This window comes from Nicotiana tabacum, chromosome 2, assembly GCF_000715075.1.
Source record: "Nicotiana tabacum cultivar K326 chromosome 2, ASM71507v2, whole genome shotgun sequence".
Lineage (NCBI taxonomy): Eukaryota > Viridiplantae > Streptophyta > Magnoliopsida > Solanales > Solanaceae > Nicotiana > Nicotiana tabacum.
In genome coordinates, this window is record NC_134081.1 from 46,515,910 (window position 1) to 46,532,965 (window position 17,056).

General features: G+C 40.0%; 1 pseudogene; it reads left to right on the forward strand.

Moving 5' to 3' along the window:
* Positions 1-2,876: 2,876 nt before the first annotated feature.
* LOC107781449 (uncharacterized) lies at positions 2,877-11,237 on the forward strand (annotated as a pseudogene).
* Positions 11,238-17,056: the final 5,819 nt, after the last annotated feature.

Genomic DNA, 17,056 nt, shown 5'->3' on the forward strand with positions numbered 1-17,056 from the left:
AGTCATTATTCTCATATTTTCATCACTTCAGGTACATCTCTATGCACGTTCGAGGACAAACCTTTATTTTAACAGGGGGAGAATGTAACGACCTGACCGATCATTTTGTGTATTTGCACCCCATTTTCTCTTTTGATACTTCACACATGTGTAATTTTGACTTTATGACTTGTGGGGTTGGTTAGTTTCGTTCCAGAAAGGTTTTGTGTTGATTTGGACTCTTTGGTTCTTGGCTTAGAAGCCTAAGTTAGAAATATTAACAAAAGTTTGACTTTTATGCAAACGACCATGGAATGGTATTTTGATGGCTCTGATAGGTTCGTATCGTGATATTTTACTTGGGCATATACCCAGAATCGAATTCGGAGGTCCTTAGGTTGATATGTGTTATTTTGCCGAAAGTTTGTAATTTGAGGTTTAGAAGATTTTCTAAGTTTGACTCTAGGTTGACTTTTGGCTATTGGGTTCGGAATTTGGTTTTGGGACTTGAAAAAGGTCTGTTACGCTATTTAGGACTTGTTTGCAAAATTTCGTGTCATTTGGAGTTGATTTGATGGGATTATGACGCTTGGTTGCAATTTTAGAGATTCTTAAACTTTTCTTTGAAATTCATGCGTTTTGATGTCCGATTCGTAGTTCTAGATGTTATTTTTGTGTTTTGATCGCGTAAGCAAGTTCATATGATATTTTTGGACTCTTGTGGATGTTTCGTTTGGAGCCCGGGGGCTCGGATGAGTTTCTTACGCGTTTCGGCATGGTTTGGACTGAAATAGGATTTTCTGGTGTGTTGGTGCTATGATGTCGCAATTGCAAGCACCAGCCTCGTAATTTCGAGCATGGAAAGCGAGGCTCAAGTATCGTAGTTGCGATACTTTTTTTCTAATTGTGAAGTAGTACCTGGGCAAGGTAGGATCGCATTTGCGATAACAGTGTCGCATTTATGATGGGAACAGGGTTCGCATTTGCGAACCCATTGTCGGATTTACGACTTATACCATAGGCTGTTAGTAGCCACTTTTGCGAGGAAATCTTTGCAATTTCGAGGGTTCGCAATTTCGAATCCTGTGTCGCTATTGCGACATCTGCAACTGAACAAAAGTTAGAAAAGTCGGGATTTAGGTCTAATTTTTCATATCTTAGAACCCTAGACTCGGTAGGAGGCGATTTAGAGAGGGGATTTTCATCTACAAACATTGGGTTAGTGATTTTAATCAATTTCCAACTATATTTTATTATTATATTTTAGATTTAACATCCAATTCATGAGAATCAAAGAGGGAAATTGGGGATTTTTGTCATGTTTTTGAAAAATGAAGAAGTGAGTTTTAAGAGTCGATTTGGACTAGGATTTGAAAATAAAACACATATGTGGCCTCATGGGGTTATGGGTAGTCGGAATCTACCCTTGGACCCGGGTTTTGACCGGGCTGGCCGGGGGTTAACTTTTGTTGACTTTTTAGGAATTGTGTAAAGATTAAAGCTTTATCTATTGTAATTCGTTTCCCTTGCATCGTTTGATGATATTAAGTTATTTTTTGTTAGATTTGAGCCGTGTGGAGGCGAATTTTAGGGGAAAATCTATATTTGAGGGTTGCTTTGGCCTAGTTGAGTTAAGTATCCTGCCTAACTTTGTATGGGGAACTACCCCTTAGGATTTGGGTTATTTGTATTAATTGTACTATGTGGAAGACATGTACACAAGGTGACGAGTGAGTACACGTTCTATTCGTGGTATTTGGACCGGTTTATACTTTTAGATTTCTTCCATGCCTTTTCTTGAAATTGTTATAACATGTTACAACTCTTGTTGTTAAATTTACTCTTACATGTTCTAATTGATGTTGTTAGCATTTCTTATACCCTTTATTGTTGTAATTTCTCTTATATGCTTTAGTTGAAGTTACTACATCTCTTATTGTCTTGTTAATCCTTATTTGTTAAATTACTCTTACTTGAAGTTGTTATTTCGTGGAATATCTTCTTGTTGAGATATTTATTTTGGAGTTGTGGAAGCCATTATAACATTGAGCTTGAAGTTGTTAATTGTTGAGCATTCCTCATTCATTTTGTTGTTATTGAGATTCTTATGCATATTATAATTGAACCATGGGCTATAGGTTGTGATGACATCGGTAATGTTGATTTTTGCAAGTGTTGTGGCATATGGACACATGTGGTGCGAGTTGAATATTGTGTTGTGATATTGATACTCATGCGGTGATATAAGGATAGGGGTTGATACGCATGCGGTGAGATAAGGTGGGAATTTATAGTGTGTTTCTAGTAAGAAAATTACATGAAGCCACACGGGGAGATAAGGGTGCTAAAATGCGAGTAGCTATTTCGGGAAAAATGATTTTCAAAACTAAATATAAGACTCACGCGGTGATATAAGGATAAATTGTGATTGAATATTGTGAAATGTGAATATGAGGCGGTACCTCAGCTGTGATTCTTGTTGTACATTCCATGCTAAAGGAGGCTTGTTGGTTGAACATTTCTTGTTGTTATCTTCATTATCTCATTGGTATTAGTCCATGTTTGACTACGTGTTGTTTCATCATGTGTTCACTACTTGTTGCCTTTACCGCTTAAATTTTCGTTGTTAGCTTATATTATTTAACTGCTTATCTATCATTTACTTCCACGCTTTCTATTATTAGACTATGCTATATTCTGTTAGGATTTCTTATCCTAGTAGGTGTCTTGACCTGGCCTCGTCAGTTCTCACTAAGGTTAGGTTTGATACTTACTGGGTACCATTGTGGTGTACTCATACTACCGAGGTTATGTGCCTTATCCTAGCACGAAAAAGGACAATGATGATTGGGTAGTTATTTTGAAAGTTAAACCTCGGGATGTTATTGAACTTCCTGATGAGGGCAATAACATCAACTCCAGAACCGAATCTTCCATTCCAAGTTGAAGAAGTTGAAGTCCATTTGATAGATATGAATTTTACCACTGATGAGAATATAATCTTACATGATCCAAATGGGGATGTAATTGAAATGGTTGAACCCATTGATGATGAATTATTGATAGAGCATCAAGAATTCGAAGAAGAATCTTCAGAAGACGAGTATGAAACTGAGGATGATAATGAGGAGGATGATGAGGAAGAGTTTGAAGAAGAAATAGATGATGACTAGTGTGTTGAAAAAAATGCACTATTATATTTTTATTGAATTTTATTTTTCTAGTAATCTATGTGGTATGTTATAAGTCATGCATCTATTTTGTAGTATAATATATAGAGAATTAAATTGAATATCACGTTTGTAGTAATCTAAATGGTATAATACTCTTCTAGCTTACGTTGTATTATGCCTCTTTTTACATTAGTCTGACTCTTGTTTTTGTAGCAGTAGAATAATATTTATTATCAACTTAATAGTGTTACTTGATTAATCTGTCTAAATTAAGAATTAATTGGAGCTAAGGTCGTTGTATTTTGGTCTGAAGAAGTTATCAAATTCAATAATTCAGTGACTAGTTCAAGCATTGGATAGTGTAGATATTTTTTTTATTGTGTTATGTCTCTTTGTATCAATTTAATAGTGTCTTTCTGATATTGTCTTTAGCAGAACATTTTATTTTGAAGCTTCATAAGCCATATGTTATTTACATATGCATTGTTTCATATCCTTCTTTTATTTATTTATTTATTTATTTTGTAGATATGCCTCGAGGTAGAGGTCGAGGTAGCGTAGGCCGTGTAGGTAAATCTTCAGTTAGGGGTAATTTGGCTACTCGTGAAAATATGCCTATTGTTCTCATTCCCATAATTAGTCCTTAACAAGGTGGTACGAGTTCCTCGGATGGACCAGATCACATCAATCAAGTTCAAATATGAGGTCCTAGTAGTACGCCACCTATTCAAACATCAGGCCATGATAGTACCCCAACTATTAATTTGGAACCATCTCCAAATACCCCTAATCAAAGCAACACAATAGGCGAGGGTACATCTTCTCAAAGTAACAGAATAGGCGAAACTGAGTGGCAGTACTCGCGGGCCGCGGGCGCTTCTTACTATTTCTCCTACAGGGTTAGTCCATACTTGTACTATTACTTTTGGTATATTTTTATTGATATATGGTATGCCTTTAAATAATGTCTTCTAATTTGTTCAGGTTAGAGCCTTCATATGAATGCTCTGAGTGTATAACTAAGTCTTTCAAGCATGAACTTGATCCTAATTGAGTCAACTGGAAAAGCGTCTCAGATGAGATAAAAAAAAATTATTTGAAGAATTCAAGGTATAATTAATCACAATTGGATTTAGAAAGTATATTAACTTTTATATGTAACTTATTAATGTTATTACTTTATAAAATTATTTCAGAAGGCATTCTACTGGGATTCTTCAATTGATAGTGTTGAGCGGAACCAATGGGAGCGTAGGGCAGCAAAAAGATACAGTGATTTTGTTAGCAAACTAAAATCAATTGGGGTGCAACCGGAGTCTATTCCAAATAATGCGTGGAAAAGTTGGATGAGACTTTGGAAAGATCCTAAGTGTGTTGAAAAGTCAGAAATAAATGCAAAATATCGTTGTGCTGGGAGCGGAGTTGCCACTGGGACTCACACAGGTGGCTCTATCAGTGTTGGGGAGCATCGCAAGAGACTTGTAAGTGTATATAAAATATCTGAAAATCTCATTTAAGTTTGCTCTAATTCGAATCTGAATCTGAATTTCCTTTGAATCTAAAAATCGAAGCTTTTTTTTTGGCAATCTCATTCGAATCTGAATCTCAACTTAGTGATTTCCACATTGAGTCCATTAATCTTCTTTTCCAATCACTGTCTGCATCTTCCCAGCATATATATCTGTGGTGTTTCAACTCCTTTTCTTTTGAATCGTTGCATTTGACATATGTAGGAGATACTTTCTTATGCTGATCACATTCCAATTCAGTAGCTGCATTGTCATATACCATGTCCATGCCAAAGTTATCGCTCAGTGTTTGCACTGTCCAGCATTTGTGCACATACCCTATCGTTCCATCAACTATCCAGTAATACCATGGCATGGCATCCAGCTTGTGTTGTTGTAAAGTTCTCTGAAGTTCCATGATAAAATTTCTATGCACTACCCATTCTTCGCGTGTAGCTGCAACTGCACCTCGTATCTTAGGACCTCTAATGTTCGATGTTCCAGGATAGTTTGCCCAGACCTTTTTCCATTTTAGAGCATTCCCAGATATAGTGACTGTCCTTTGTTGGACCAGCATATCCCAGCAGTTGTCGCGTGTCCTCTCCCTGTGTTCTACTATCCATTTATACTGATGCCTGTGCTGGTGTGCAGTCTTGCTGATGTACATTGATAGTTTGCGGCACACTATCACAATATCCCAAACTATAAGATACTTTCCATGACTTCCAGTGATTGTGATCCTCTCTGCTGAGATACCAATGGTATGGCCGTAGAAGTTGATTAGCCATCTAATACTGGGTCTTTGATTTGTCTTCCCATATGTCCTTTGTTCCTCCTTTGTGCTTACCATTACTGACTGATAAGTCGATGCAACAGTAGTGCCTCCTGCAAGAAAGATAGCATCGTTAGTAGTAACAGTAGATATGTCATGGGCTGCTTTCCATCATCGACCCATGACCCCTTGGACGCGCCCCGTGGCGTCCCGGCAAGCCTCCCAACGCCTAGCGCCACGGTCGGCCCCGTGGTCTCGGCAGCGCCAAGTGACAAGCGAGTATGCGCCTCTGTCGCCCCACCGATAATCAATGCCAGCGCCCAGCGGCTGGCCAATGCCATCAGTGCCGCGCGCACCGACAATGCCGCGCGCCCAAATCATCATGTTGCCATCAGCGCCGCACACCCAGACAGTGCCCCACGCGCAGACCCAATGCCAAGCGCCAGCGCCCAACCGCTGGCAGATCCAAATAGTGCCGCGCGCACCCACAACAATGCGCGCGCAGACCCTGCTGCTCAAGACAAAGTTGCTGCCATCGGACTTGCTTCCATAGAAGACTAAGTCCTTTTCATTGTAATTATAGAGTAGTTTTACTTCATTCATTTTCAGTGTGCTTCTACAGCTTTCTTAGGTCAACTCATGTAACTTTGGTTTATTTTTTTTAAGCATTATTAAGGGGGACCAAAGTATTCAAACATTCAAGCATTCAAAAATTCTTTGTACTAGTGTTTCTCTCCGTCTCCCCCCCCCGACACCGCATTTCATCTTGTAATAGCTTTCATCATCATCAATACAATCATCAGCTTTCATCATCAATTGCTCATTTTCCGCTGCTCAATTGCTCACGACGTTGGTTTTCCCGTACGGCACTGACAATCTAGTCTAGCGTACGGCGAGGGCCTCAGTTGGCGCATAGCAACCGCACTGACATCGGTTGCTTAGCCTTACGTCGCCCTTCCAAGGAACTTCAGGAAGGCGCCGCGTAACACGTATCAGAGCCTAGGCTCGACATTGGACGAGGGAACTCATTGCCATCATCATCACCATTTCTGACCATGGTGAATCACGGGGATCACATCACGACCCTAGAAGAGACGGTTGACGCATTACGGCCCATCGTGCATACGTTGCCTGATCTAAAAACCAGCCTAGTGCAAAGGTTGGACGACCTGGACCACAGAATGCGGCAGGCCGAAAATGACATAGCAAACATCAGTCAAGACTCTGAGGAAGACCGGCAAACGGCTGCCGTCGAGGCAACCAAAATTCATGGCCAATTCGAGGACCTCCAACAGGAGCGTGCCGAGGATTTAGCCCATCGGGAACTAGAGGCAGACAGACTGACAGTCATGCAGCAAACCATAGACAACTTGACAGGCCAGCTCAATGTTGTCAATGCTGCCCTTCAAAGCCTGCTCAAAGGAGGCGAAAACCACATCAGGGGTGCCATGAACATTGCCCCCATGCCACAAAAGCTGAAAATTCCGGAGCCCAAGCCATACAACGGAGCCCGGGATGTTAAAGAAGTGGAAAAATTTATCTTCGACATCGAACAATACTTCGATGCCGTTGGACTTTTGGAAGAATCCAAAAAGGTAGCAACTGCTGCCATGTATCTTCAAGGCGATGCAAAACTCTAGTGGCGAGTCAAATACGAAGCCATCAGGGCTGGTGAAGATACTCTCCAGACATGGGCAGAACTGAAGGCCGCCATACGCCTGCAGTTCTTCCCCGAAAACGTGGAATACAATGCACGGAGAAATTGCGTGAACTCCGCCACACCAGGTCGGTGCGGGACTACGTGCGTGAATTCTCCGCACTCATGCTAAACATACGGGATATGGGGGACAAAGACAAACTGTTCGCATTCATAGAAGGTTTGAAACCTCATGCTCGTATGGAGCTGCAAAGACAACGGGTAGATACCCTGCCCAAGGCCATTCAAGCTGCTGAGTGCCTTGGGGATTACCAGTTGGAAACTCAGAAGGATAGGCCCCAGCCGCCTGTCCGAGGGGGATACAACGGGAGCAAACCTAGCAAGCCCCAACAAGAACGGAGGAGATCGAGGTACATCAAAATCCAAGACTCCTTCCTCAAGCAGTAACACTACTGCATCAGTCAACAACCATCAGGGGAGAAAGCCCCCATCAGAATGCCGTCATTGCGGCGGGGAACATTGGAACAATCAATGCCCCAATACACAAGTCAATGCTCAACAAACTGTTGACGATGACGAGTCAGACACCGACGACCCAGACGACACCGATCCAGTAGGTGCCTTCAACGCATTTGTCGGCTCCATTCATGATACCTTGGCGGTAACCAGTACTGGCAACCCCAAGAAGAAGGCATTCCCAATCGACAAGAAAGGGAAAGGAAAGGCGGACGAGAGGCCTCCCACATCACAAAAGAGGACCTTAATGTTCGTTGACATGAAAGTAAACGGCAGACCTATTCGGGCATTGATAGACACGGGTGCTAGCCACAACTACCTGGCCTCAACTCAGGTGCAACGCCTCGGTCTAGCAGTGCAAAAATGCAAGGGTCGTGTCAAGGCTATCAATTCTCCATCTCAGCAAGTGAGTGGAATAGCCAAAGAAGCGCCAATCCAGCTTGGCCCATACAAGGTAATATTCGACCTACACATAGCTATCATCGATGATTTCGAACTGATAGTGGGATTGGAATTCCTCAGGCAGACCAACACCATCTCGGTACCATATGCCAACATGCTCCTAATGATGGGAGACAACGGGGCCAAACCCCACACCATACCGTGCATATCCAAGAAGATGGCTGCTGGAAACATTACAGCCATGCAGTTTAAGAAGGGAACCAACAGACCTGAACCCACAGTTCCGGCTGCCCTCAACATCATCAAACAGGCATCACATCATCGGGGTCCAACAGCTCATGGCGCCCCTCATTGTGTGAAGACTTGTCAAGCATTCCCAAAGGACAAGTCGGATCACCCAGCACAAGCGGGACTCTTGGAGCTGCTACCTGTCCCACAGAGACCTTGGGAAAGCATTTCCCTGAATTTCATCACAGGATTACCCAAGGTCGGAAATCATGCAACCATCATGGTGGTAGTAGACCAGTTTTCCAAGTATGCTACCTTCATCGCAGCCCCACAAAACATGTCGGCAGAAGAAACATCTCGACTCTTCTTCTCCCATGTTGTCAAATATTAGGGTATGCCCAACAACATCATCAGTGACTGCGACCCACGCTTCACTAGCAAGTTTTGGACCCAACTCTTCAGTTGCCTCGGATCCAAATTGAGTTACAACTCAAGCCACCATCATCAGTAAACACATGATCAAACAGACCGGTTCAATGACATGCTGGAGGAATATCTCTGCCAATTTGCAACCGGGTCACAAACACATTGGGTGAAGCTTCTGGATGCTGCTCAGTTGTGTTTCAATTCACAAAAGTGCGCCCATACAAACAAAAGCGTTTTTGAAATTGTTACCGGACAGCAACCGCTACTCCCACATAATGTGAATGCACCAAACATACCATCATCTCATCGAGCTGCCAGTTTCTCTGCAGAATGGGAACAAACTTTGAAGATAGAGTGGAGCTATCTTGTCAATGCCCAAGACAGGGCAACGAGGCATGCCGAACAAAACCGTCGCTTTGCCCAACATCAAGCAGGGGACAAAGTGATGGTAAGAACCCCGAGGCGGAACTTCTTTGCAAAGAGGACCCAAGATCCTCGCCTATTGCCAAGCTACATCGGGCCTTTTTCGATTGAAAGGCGCATCGGGAAATCCACATACCAGCTGAACACACCAGCCTGGTGGAAAATCCATCCAGTCTTCCATGTCAGCCGCCTCAGGCCATTTCAGAAATGCATGGAAGATCATTCAGAAAGACATCTCACAGCACCGAGGGGAACAGACCTCCCAGCCATCAAGAGCCTGACCAATCATCATCATCCTGCAGGTAAGGCTCCGAGGACGTCGCCAACTCAGGTGGGGGAGAATGTCATGGGCTGCTTTCCATCATCGACCCATGACCCCTTGGACGCGCCCCGTGGCGTCCCGGCAAGCCTCCCAACGCCTAGCGCCACGGTCGGCCCCGTGGTCTCGGCAGCGCCAAGTGACAAGCGAGCATGCGCCTCTGTCGCCCCACCGATAATCAATGCCAGCGCCCAGCGGCTGGCCAATGCCATCAGTGCCGCGCGCACCGACAATGCCGCGCGCCCCAATCATCATGTTGCCATCAGCGCCGCACACCCAGACTGTGCCCTGCGCGCAGACCCAATGCCAAGCACCAGCGCCCCGCCGCTGGCAGATCCAAATAGTGCCGCGCGCGCCCACAGCAATGCGCGCGCAGACCCTGCTGCTCCAGACAAAGTTGCTGCCATCGGACTTGCTTCCATAGAAGACTAAGTCCTTTTCATTGTAATTATAGAGTAGTTTTACTTCATTCATTTTCAGTGTGCTTCTACAGCTTTCTTAGGTCAACTCATGTAACTTTGGTTTATTTTTTTTAAGCATTATTAAGGGGGACCAAAGCATTCAAACATTCAAGCATTCAAACAATTCTCTGTACTGGTGTCTCTCCCCCCCGACACCGCATTTCATCTTGTAATAGCTTTCATCATCATCAATACAATCATCAGCTTTCATCATCAATTGCTCATTTTCCGCTGCTCAATTGCTCACGACATTGGTTTTCCCGTACGGCACTGACAATCTAGTCTAGCGTACGGCGAGGGCCTCAGTTGGCGCATAGCAACCGCAGTGACATCGGTTGCTTAGCCTTATGTCGCCCTTCCAAGGAACTTCAGAAAGGCGCCACGTAACAGATATCATGTTCTCCTTCACAAGGATTTGAACATGATGTCTAATAGAGTTGTCATGTTCCTTGTCCATGCCCTTCAGCCTTGTAATTTTCTGTCTATCTAGTTCCTCTTTACCGTTATTCTCAAATATGGACATTGGCTCTTGTCATCATTCACTATCCTCTTTCCTTGCACATCTAATTGGTCAAAGCTATCACACTCTATTGGACCATAAGCTAGAGCACAATTGGCCAAATGATCTGCCAACCTATTCCCTTCCCCAAAGATGTGTGTTATTATAGCAGTAGTTGATTCCATCATCTTCTTGATTTCCTCCACTTGCTCAGCAACCATCCAAGGTGGATTCCATGTTCCATCAGTTATGTTTTTAGCAACAATGAGTCAGTTTCTATCCAAAGTCTATTAAAACTAAGTTGAGAACAATAACGTAATGCCTCCAGTAATGCTAGTGCTTCTGCCTCTGTGTTCGTTGCCAATCTTCTTAATTGAATAACTTTTGTATAGGCTGTTAAAAAGGGTCAAAATCCAACACCAAGTGAGTTGCATTTGCACGTCCATACAAATGGTAATGATAAAAAATCTTTTGTTGCTGAGAAATCCCGAATCGTACATGTAAGATAACTTTTTAAATAATTTTATTGGTTTTACTTTCATATATTTTTTCATTTTGTAAATTGAATGCTCAATATTCTTTAGTCTATCTATTTCACTAATTATTAACTCTTCTACAGGAAAAATAACACGAGATATTACAATAACAAACAGAGACTCAAGCCGCGGTAGGAGAAAAGAAAAGAAGAGTATATGGTCTTGGATCTCAAGCAAAATGCTATTACGGGCCAAATCTTCATGACTCTTTTGGATCTGATGCTACATCGTCAGCAACACCTCCAAATGCTCAATCAACACCGACAGGGAATCTGAATGAATTAGTGATGCGATTGATTCCTGCACTGACAGATCATATAGCTGCTTTAAAAGTTTGAGGCTCATTTTCAAGCAAGAATGTCACAAAATCTGGTCCAAAGGAAGTAGATGTTCTTTGACGTTTGCTACACCTTGGATCTTCTATACTTGGAGTATTTTCCTTTGGTTCTTCCCGAGGTCGTTTAGGTCTTTCACTTAATGACTCACATTCAGTTTTATACGGATAGATGCTTTCAAAGAATTCAGCATTATCTGATTCTATTACCGTATTAACGTGAATTTCGGGATTATCGGATTTATGAACCAATAACCGACATGCTTTACTGTTTGTAGCATATCCTATGAAAACGCAATCAATAATATTTTGTCCGATTTTAACCCTTTTAGGTAAAGGAACTTGTACCTTTGCTAGACACCCCCACACTTTGAAATATTTCAAGTTGGATTTTCTTCCTTTCTATTTTTTATATGGAATAGATTGCGTTTTGCTGTGGGGTACTCTGTTGAGTATTCGGTTAGCTGTAAGGATAGCTTCGCCCCACAAACTCTGCGGTAATCCGGAACTTATTAATAAAGAATTCATCATTTCCTTTAATGTCCGATTTTTCCTTTCCCCAATTCCATTGGATTGAGGTGTGTAAGGTGCAGTAGTTTGATGGATAATTCCATATTCCGAACATATTTCTGCAAATGGAAATTCATATTCTCCACCCCTATCACTTCTAATCATTTTGATCTTTTTATTCAATTGATTCTCCACTTTATTCTTGTATTGCTTAAATACTTCAATTGCTTCATCCTTACTATTAAACAAATAAATATAACAATATCGAGTACAGTCGTCAATAAAAGTAATAAAATACTTTTTCCCACCTCGAGATAGTGTCGACTTCATATCACAAATGTCAGTATGAATTAAGTCTAAAGGATTTGAATTCCTTTCAATAGACTTATAAGGATGTTTTACAAACTTAGACTCAACACATATTTGACATTTTGATTTATTACACTCGAATTTAGGTAACACTTCTAAATTAATTAACTTTCGCAAGGTTTTGTAATTGACATGTCCTAAACGAATATGCCATAAATCATTTGACTCCAATAAATAAGAAGAAGCTGCAATTTTATTCATACTGTCAACAACCATTACATTTAGTTTGAAGAGGCCCTCTGTGAGGTAGCCCTTTCCAATATACATTTCATTCTTGCTTACAACAACTTTATCAGAAACAAATAGACATTTGAATCCGTTCTTAACAAGCAAAGAAGTAGAAACTAAATTCTTCCTAATAGTAGGAAGTTGTTGAGCATTAACACCTTGCCGGAAGTTATTTTCAGGAATATCTTCCCATAACCTTCAATCTTGGTTGTTGCAGTATTTCTTATGGAAAGCTCTTCTTCGGGACCAGTAGTAGAGTAAGTCGCAAATGCTTCCTTGACAACACAAACATGTCGAGTGGCTCCAGAGTCAATCCACCACTCCTTCGGATTTCCAACTAGGTTGCATTCCGAAAGCATTGCACACAGATCATCAATGTCATAATTCTTCTCCACTATGTTGGCATGTCCCTTCTTCTTATACTTTTTCGGGAGACGACAATCAGGGACTTTGTGACCGATTTTTCCACAATTGTAGCAGCTGCCCTTGAATTTCTTTTTGTTCTGCTCCTTAGTCTGTCCAGAAGACCTCTTTCTCTTCTTACTTTTTGGAGCAGTCTCCTCAACGATATTAGCTCCCATGATCGTTGAATTTCCACGAGACTTCTTCTCGGCTGTTTTGTTGTCTTTCTCAATCTTGAGACGAATCACAAGATCTTCCAACTTCATTTCTTTGCGCTTGTGCTTAAGATAGTTCTTGAAATCTCTCCATGAAGGAGGCAATTTTTCAATCATTGCAGCCACTTGAAATGCTTCATTCACGACCATACTTTCAGCAATAAGGTCATAAAAAAAAAGTTGAAACTCCTGAACTTGGGTTTCAACAGTTTTACTGTCTATCATTTTATAGTCTAGAAACTTGGCAACCACGAACTTCTTCAAGCATGCATCTTCAGTCTTGTACTTCTTCTCAAGTGCGTCCCATAATTCTTTCGAAGTATTCATCGCACTATACACATTATACAAGTCATCCTCTAAAGCGCTTAAGATATAACCTTTACAAAGAAAATCTGCGTGCTTCCACGCCTCAACAATCATGAATTTCTCGTTGTCTGGCATGTCCGCAGCAGGCACTGGAGGTTCTTCACTAGTGAATTTCTGCATACCAAGTGTGGTAAGCCAGAAGAACACCCTTTGCTGCCATCCTTTGAAGTTGGCTCCGGAAAATTTCCCCGATTTCTCTGTCGGTGGAATAGCAGTCCGTCTTGACGAGGCTATCATTGTTGCCGCAATAGTCGCAGAAGAATTTCCATTATCAATTGTCATTTCTCACTGTAAACAACAGAAGAGTTCAATTAATGGCAAAATCAGAACAGTAAACAATACTGTTATTAACAAAAACAGTATGTATAATAAATAAAACCGAAGTTTTTATATACTGTTTCACAGAAAAACGATGAAGTGTTTATGTTCTTCAAATCGTTTTACGAATTTTAATATTCTGATGAAGTTTTTTATATCTTCAAATCAGAATAGTAAAATTCAGAAGGAGTAGAAAATCACACAGGTTTTAATCTCCACAAATAAAATACAGAATATAAAAAAAACTTAATTTCCTTAAGAATGTTATAAATTCTGTATTGCTGTAATAAACAATTAAACTTTCTGAAAAAAATAAAACAGAAAGTTAGTAATACTTGTTTAACGAAATAGATTATGCAAAACAAAAACCCACTATAGGAATAAATCGAGCCCACTGAATACACAGTGTGTCCTTAAGGAAATTATTTTCCTAAAGTACCCGAGGTGCTGGAATATATCCTCCCAGGATAGAACGATTTAACTCACCAGTATATTGGTACCAAAAACTCTGATGAACTGCGAACCACTCAATGGTCGTAAAAAAGAAGCTCAGAAAATTTCGTAAGGAAAGATTCTAGGATTCAAACTCTATTTATAGAGTTGCTGGCAATGTTTCTGAAAAGGTTTGTATTTTGTCCAAAAAGATTAATCAATCAATTGATCTTTGACTAAATCCGTAGCTGTAGCCATAGCCGAAGCCGAGCCGATCGAGCGACGACGACAACGGCGCGAGGCTTGCCTTTTTCTTAACTCTTTAAGAGCTAGAAGAAGAGCAATTATATATATACCCATCAAAAGCCTTTTCTTCCTCCGATATGGGACAATGTCCCTTTCCCAAGGGAAACTCAAATATTTCATTTTCCCTCCATTTCTCATTCACCCTCTTTAAGCTACACAAGCTTAAAATCCCAACAATCTTATGGACCAAAATCATGTTGTCTTTAAAGATTTGATTCTTTGAAATTCATATGGGGGATTACTCTTGTTCTACATTGGCCTTCTATTAAATTCTTTCCAATTGGTGGTATCAACATTGTTTGGTAGTGTTCATTCTATTGGAAGGGATTTGATAGGAGTTTTGGGTTCACATTGTCTCATGTTTATGCAGCATGGAGGCCTTACTTTTCCGCACACTTTGGTTGAGGATTAGCATGTAATGAGCTTCGAGTTGATCTTCGGCAAGAATCACATTGTTTGGTCCTTAGTTGTATTGACTAGTAGTTCATTTGGTAGCACCTGGTAAGAGCTTTGTAGGTGTTCTGATGTGGCATCACACCACGACATTTGGACGTTGTTGCGGTGACTTTTTTACATTTGATACAATTAATTTGAAGACCTTTGCTACTTATAGGATTTTTGTTAGTCATTTAGAGTCAATTTAGGACATGTTGACGTTAGTTTTATGTTGTGAATTTCCTATTTAGTTACACATTGTAAGACTTATTTGGTTGAACTTTTTATATATTAGTCACTAGTAAAGCGTCTTAGTGACCTCTTTTGCCTAAAAACAAAATCTAACTCCCAATTCAGAATTCATTCCTCATCTTCTCTTCTTGAAATTCTATATGGAGCTCATTAGGCCAACTTTTTCTGAGGATACATCTAAGACCGTTATTTTTATTCTTTCTTGGTCTCATTTTGAGCGTTGTTTATGCAGGAAGGTCCTCAACTTGTTTCTGCATTCTTTCACATGATCAATCCATGCATCTTCCTGCAAATTTCCAAGAATAAAATTCAGACGGTCAGGGTTAGAATAAGAAATCAAAGAAAAAGTTTTATGGGAATATTCTTGCTATATGTCCAGGACGAATTATTTCTCTTCTAATAAAGATTGCACGTGTGGAAGGACGGAGGGGGTCTGAATTTTTCTTCTATTGCTTCAGTTAACCAAAGCCTTATCTTCAATCATCTCAATTGAATCAGACTCCTCTTTCTGAGTGGGAAGTTCTCTCTGTAAATGTTCATCCTCTTGGGTAGACTCATTCTCACAAGGTATCTCCTTCATATATTCATCCTAAAAATGCAACGAGTTTTTTAACATTATATGTACTAATTGACTCGCTTGCATTGTCAGATTCTTAATGGATGAATTATTCCGTATAAATCTCTCTTCAGCAACTTCCATAAATTTATACATATGGTCTTCTAAACTACCCTTCTCCACTTGAGGTGGTTGTCTCACTTCACTTTCATTCTAGTCATAATAAGGGTATCCTTTCCATCTAGAGTTAAGATTGTGCCCATATAAAATCTCATACATATAAAGACTAGAAACAGAATATGAGTTTTCAAAAGATGAACCGCAGGAGGAATGGTTACCTGCTTAACAATCAAACAATTGATGATTTCCACTACTTTTAAAATAAATAGCAAACTTTTGATAACATTCAATTGCTAACACTGTAAATATTTTCCTAGGCTGGTTGTGTTCCATCTTTACAGCACTTAGACCTTAATATCAAGAATATTTTCTTCAAATCGTTCTCCCTAGTACTTGTTAGGTACTACAAAAGAAATCTTTAAGATAATTTAACTAATAAAAAAATAAAAGCTAAATTCTAAATTAGTACCAAAAATTATTTTGAATTCTAATGATCGCCAATATCCAGCAATGATGCTAAAATTTGATGAGCGCAAAACTAATGTATAAAAATTAAAATAACTAGTCAAAAATAGTATAGAAGATATCATCTTCATAGGGTTTTATTTAAATAACGTTCAGGTAATTTTTATTGAGCACTATTCGGGTAAATAAACTCTTCATTTGTGAGTGGTTCAAAACCATGAGTGTGTGAACAATTAATATTAAAACTAAAAACACAGAAATAGAGAACTTAAAAGAGTTGAAATATATCAATGAGAGAAAGCGAAGGAGAATTGTATTTGACAAATATGCGATCATCGACTGTATTGAAATTAACCTTTCATTCGACATTCACTTCTATAGTATATTTGCTTTTTTCGAATTCAATATTTGTATCAACTATCTAAGTTAGGCAAGACTCTTCTTTTGAACGAAACTTGTCCTACTAGATAAGATGATAAGCAAAATGGTGAGTGCGTTCTTAGAAGACGTCAAAAATTCTTCATAGAGAAAAACCCCTTGCGAATAATTTCACAGAGAAACATGGATCTTCAATTCCAAAGTCTCTTTTGGTTACTTAAAGGAAATTAAAGATAGAACCCCAATAAATAATACAAAACTAATTCATCAAGCAGCTCTTCTTCCGAATGAAAATAAAGATGATTAATTCCTCAAATTTCAGTTAAACGAATTGACTAATTCATAGCATCCAAATAAAGTAATAATAACTTAGTCAATAATCAACATATCATCTAAAAATTAAATCTCTAAAATAAAACTACTCCATAGGGGAGGAGAAGTTCATTAATAAGGTATTCAAAAAGGAAAAGG